Here is a 5186-nt window from a genome sequence, read left to right as displayed (position 1 = left end):
ATGAATTGTGTGTAAGTTGCTATTTATTAGTATAAGCTCGAGCCGTTGTTTCCTTAATAAATTATTTCAGCTAGAGCCGATGAATTGTGTGTAAGTTGCTATTTATTAGTATAAGCTCGAGCCGTTGTTTCCTTAATAAATTATTTCAGCTAGAGCCGATGAATTGTCTGTAAGTTGCTATTTATTAGTATAAGCTCGAGCCGTTGTTTCCTTAATAAATTATTTCAGCTAGAGCCGATGAATTGTGTGTAAGTTGCTATTTATTAGTATAAGCTCGAGCCGTTGTTTCCTTAATAAATTATTTCAGCTAGAGCCGATGAATTGTGTGTAAGTTGCTATTTATTAGTATAAGCTCGAGCCGTTGTTTCCTTAATAAATTATTTCAGCTAGAGCCGATGAATTGTGTGTAAGTTGCTATTTATTAGTATAAGCTCGAGCCGTTGTTTCCTTAATAAATTATTTCAGCTAGAGCCGATGAATTGTGTGTAAGTTGCTATTTATTAGTATAAGCTCCAGCCGTTGTTTCCTTAATAAATTATTTCAGCTAGAGCCGATGAATTGTGTGTAAGTTGCTATTTATTAGTATAAGCTCGAGCCGTTGTTTCCTTAATAAATTATTTCAGCTAGAGCCGATGAATTGTCTGTAAGTTGCTATTTATTAGTATAAGCTCGAGCCGTTGTTTCCTTAATAAATTATTTCAGCTAGAGCCGATGAATTGTGTGTAAGTTGCTATTTATTAGTATAAGCTCGAGCCGTTGTTTCCTTAATAAATTATTTCAGCTAGAGCCGATGAATTGTGTGTAAGTTGCTATTTATTAGTATAAGCTCGAGCCGTTGTTTCCTTAATAAATTATTTCAGCTAGAGCCGATGAATTGTCAGATATTTTTTTTTTTTTACTTCGTTTTGTTTTGGTAAGGTTTCATTATTATTTAACATTTATTTGTGTGTAAGTTGCTATTTATTAGTATAAGCTCGAGCCGTTGTTTCCTTAATAAATTATTTCAGCTAGAGCCGATGAATTGTGTGTAAGTTGCTATTTATTAGTATAAGCTCGAGCCGTTGTTTCCTTAATAAATTATTTCAGCTAGAGCCGATGAATTGTGTGTAAGTTGCTATTTATTAGTATAAGCTCGAGCCGTTGTTTCCTTAATAAATTATTTCAGCTAGAGCCGATGAATTGTGTGTAAGTTGCTATTTATTAGTATAAGCTCGAGCCGTTGTTTCCTTAATAAATTATTTCAGCTAGAGCCGATGAATTGTGTGTAAGTTGCTATTTATTAGTATAAGCTCGAGCCGTTGTTTCCTTAATAAATTATTTCAGCTAGAGCCGATGAATTGTGTGTAAGTTGCTATTTATTAGTATAAGCTCGAGCCGTTGTTTCCTTAATAAATTATTTCAGCTAGAGCCGATGAATTGTGTGTAAGTTGCTATTTATTAGTATAAGCTCGAGCCGTTGTTTCCTTAATAAATTATTTCAGCTAGAGCCGATGAATTGTGTGTAAGTTGCTATTTATTAGTATAAGCTCGAGCCGTTGTTTCCTTAATAAATTATTTCAGCTAGAGCCGATGAATTGTGTGTAAGTTGCTATTTATTAGTATAAGCTCGAGCCGTTGTTTCCTTAATAAATTATTTCAGCTAGAGCCGATGAATTGTGTGTAAGTTGCTATTTATTAGTATAAGCTCGAGCCGTTGTTTCCTTAATAAATTATTTCAGCTAGAGCCGATGAATTGTGTGTAAGTTGCTATTTATTAGTATAAGCTCGAGCCGTTGTTTCCTTAATAAATTATTTCAGCTAGAGCCGATGAATTGTCTGTAAGTTGCTATTTATTAGTATAAGCTCGAGCCGTTGTTTCCTTAATAAATTATTTCAGCTAGAGCCGATGAATTGTGTGTAAGTTGCTATTTATTAGTATAAGCTCGAGCCGTTGTTTCCTTAATAAATTATTTCAGCTAGAGCCGATGAATTGTCTGTAAGTTGCTATTTATTAGTATAAGCTCGAGCCGTTGTTTCCTTAATAAATTATTTCAGCTAGAGCCGATGAATTGTGTGTAAGTTGCTATTTATTAGTATAAGCTCGAGCCGTTGTTTCCTTAATAAATTATTTCAGCTAGAGCCGATGAATTGTCTGTAAGTTGCTATTTATTAGTATAAGCTCGAGCCGTTGTTTCCTTAATAAATTATTTCAGCTAGAGCCGATGAATTGTGTGTAAGTTGCTATTTATTAGTATAAGCTCGAGCCGTTGTTTCCTTAATAAATTATTTCAGCTAGAGCCGATGAATTGTGTGTAAGTTGCTATTTATTAGTATAAGCTCGAGCCGTTGTTTCCTTAATAAATTATTTCAGCTAGAGCCGATGAATTGTGTGTAAGTTGCTATTTATTAGTATAAGCTCGAGCCGTTGTTTCCTTAATAAATTATTTCAGCTAGAGCCGATGAATTGTGTGTAAGTTGCTATTTATTAGTATAAGCTCGAGCCGTTGTTTCCTTAATAAATTATTTCAGCTAGAGCCGATGAATTGTGTGTAAGTTGCTATTTATTAGTATAAGCTCGAGCCGTTGTTTCCTTAATAAATTATTTCAGCTAGAGCCGATGAATTGTCTGTAAGTTGCTATTTATTAGTATAAGCTCGAGCCGTTGTTTCCTTAATAAATTATTTCAGCTAGAGCCGATGAATTGTCTGTAAGTTGCTATTTATTAGTATAAGCTCGAGCCGTTGTTTCCTTAATAAATTATTTCAGCTAGAGCCGATGAATTGTCTGTAAGTTGCTATTTATTAGTATAAGCTCGAGCCGTTGTTTCCTTAATAAATTATTTCAGCTAGAGCCGATGAATTGTGTGTAAGTTGCTATTTATTAGTATAAGCTCGAGCCGTTGTTTCCTTAATAAATTATTTCAGCTAGAGCCGATGAATTGTCTGTAAGTTGCTATTTATTAGTATAAGCTCGAGCCGTTGTTTCCTTAATAAATTATTTCAGCTAGAGCCGATGAATTGTGTGTAAGTTGCTATTTATTAGTATAAGCTCGAGCCGTTGTTTCCTTAATAAATTATTTCAGCTAGAGCCGATGAATTGTGTGTAAGTTGCTATTTATTAGTATAAGCTCGAGCCGTTGTTTCCTTAATAAATTATTTCAGCTAGAGCCGATGAATTGTGTGTAAGTTGCTATTTATTAGTATAAGCTCGAGCCGTTGTTTCCTTAATAAATTATTTCAGCTAGAGCCGATGAATTGTCTGTAAGTTGCTATTTATTAGTATAAGCTCGAGCCGTTGTTTCCTTAATAAATTATTTCAGCTAGAGCCGATGAATTGTCTGTAAGTTGCTATTTATTAGTATAAGCTCGAGCCGTTGTTTCCTTAATAAATTATTTCAGCTAGAGCCGATGAATTGTGTGTAAGTTGCTATTTATTAGTATAAGCTCGAGCCGTTGTTTCCTTAATAAATTATTTCAGCTAGAGCCGATGAATTGTCTGTAAGTTGCTATTTATTAGTATAAGCTCGAGCCGTTGTTTCCTTAATAAATTATTTCAGCTAGAGCCGATGAATTGTGTGTAAGTTGCTATTTATTAGTATAAGCTCGAGCCGTTGTTTCCTTAATAAATTATTTCAGCTAGAGCCGATGAATTGTGTGTAAGTTGCTATTTATTAGTATAAGCTCGAGCCGTTGTTTCCTTAATAAATTATTTCAGCTAGAGCCGATGAATTGTGTGTAAGTTGCTATTTATTAGTATAAGCTCGAGCCGTTGTTTCCTTAATAAATTATTTCAGCTAGAGCCGATGAATTGTGTGTAAGTTGCTATTTATTAGTATAAGCTCGAGCCGTTGTTTCCTTAATAAATTATTTCAGCTAGAGCCGATGAATTGTCTGTAAGTTGCTATTTATTAGTATAAGCTCGAGCCGTTGTTTCCTTAATAAATTATTTCAGCTAGAGCCGATGAATTGTGTGTAAGTTGCTATTTATTAGTATAAGCTCGAGCCGTTGTTTCCTTAATAAATTATTTCAGCTAGAGCCGATGAATTGTCTGTAAGTTGCTATTTATTAGTATAAGCTCGAGCCGTTGTTTCCTTAATAAATTATTTCAGCTAGAGCCGATGAATTGTGTGTAAGTTGCTATTTATTAGTATAAGCTCGAGCCGTTGTTTCCTTAATAAATTATTTCAGCTAGAGCCGATGAATTGTGTGTAAGTTGCTATTTATTAGTATAAGCTCGAGCCGTTGTTTCCTTAATAAATTATTTCAGCTAGAGCCGATGAATTGTGTGTAAGTTGCTATTTATTAGTATAAGCTCGAGCCGTTGTTTCCTTAATAAATTATTTCAGCTAGAGCCGATGAATTGTCTGTAAGTTGCTATTTATTAGTATAAGCTCGAGCCGTTGTTTCCTTAATAAATTATTTCAGCTAGAGCCGATGAATTGTGTGTAAGTTGCTATTTATTAGTATAAGCTCGAGCCGTTGTTTCCTTAATAAATTATTTCAGCTAGAGCCGATGAATTGTCTGTAAGTTGCTATTTATTAGTATAAGCTCGAGCCGTTGTTTCCTTAATAAATTATTTCAGCTAGAGCCGATGAATTGTGTGTAAGTTGCTATTTATTAGTATAAGCTCGAGCCGTTGTTTCCTTAATAAATTATTTCAGCTAGAGCCGATGAATTGTCTGTAAGTTGCTATTTATTAGTATAAGCTCGAGCCGTTGTTTCCTTAATAAATTATTTCAGCTAGAGCCGATGAATTGTCTGTAAGTTGCTATTTATTAGTATAAGCTCGAGCCGTTGTTTCCTTAATAAATTATTTCAGCTAGAGCCGATGAATTGTGTGTAAGTTGCTATTTATTAGTATAAGCTCGAGCCGTTGTTTCCTTAATAAATTATTTCAGCTAGAGCCGATGAATTGTCTGTAAGTTGCTATTTATTAGTATAAGCTCGAGCCGTTGTTTCCTTAATAAATTATTTCAGCTAGAGCCGATGAATTGTGTGTAAGTTGCTATTTATTAGTATAAGCTCGAGCCGTTGTTTCCTTAATAAATTATTTCAGCTAGAGCCGATGAATTGTGTGTAAGTTGCTATTTATTAGTATAAGCTCGAGCCGTTGTTTCCTTAATAAATTATTTCAGCTAGAGCCGATGAATTGTGTGTAAGTTGCTATTTATTAGTATAAGCTCGAGCCGTTGTTTCCTTAATAAAT

This window comes from Euprymna scolopes, chromosome 46, assembly GCF_053919585.1.
Source record: "Euprymna scolopes isolate OS-2025 chromosome 46, ASM5391958v1, whole genome shotgun sequence".
NCBI lineage: Eukaryota > Metazoa > Mollusca > Cephalopoda > Sepiida > Sepiolidae > Euprymna > Euprymna scolopes.
The sequence above is the reverse complement of the archived record's forward strand: the minus strand, read 5'-3'. Positions refer to the sequence as shown.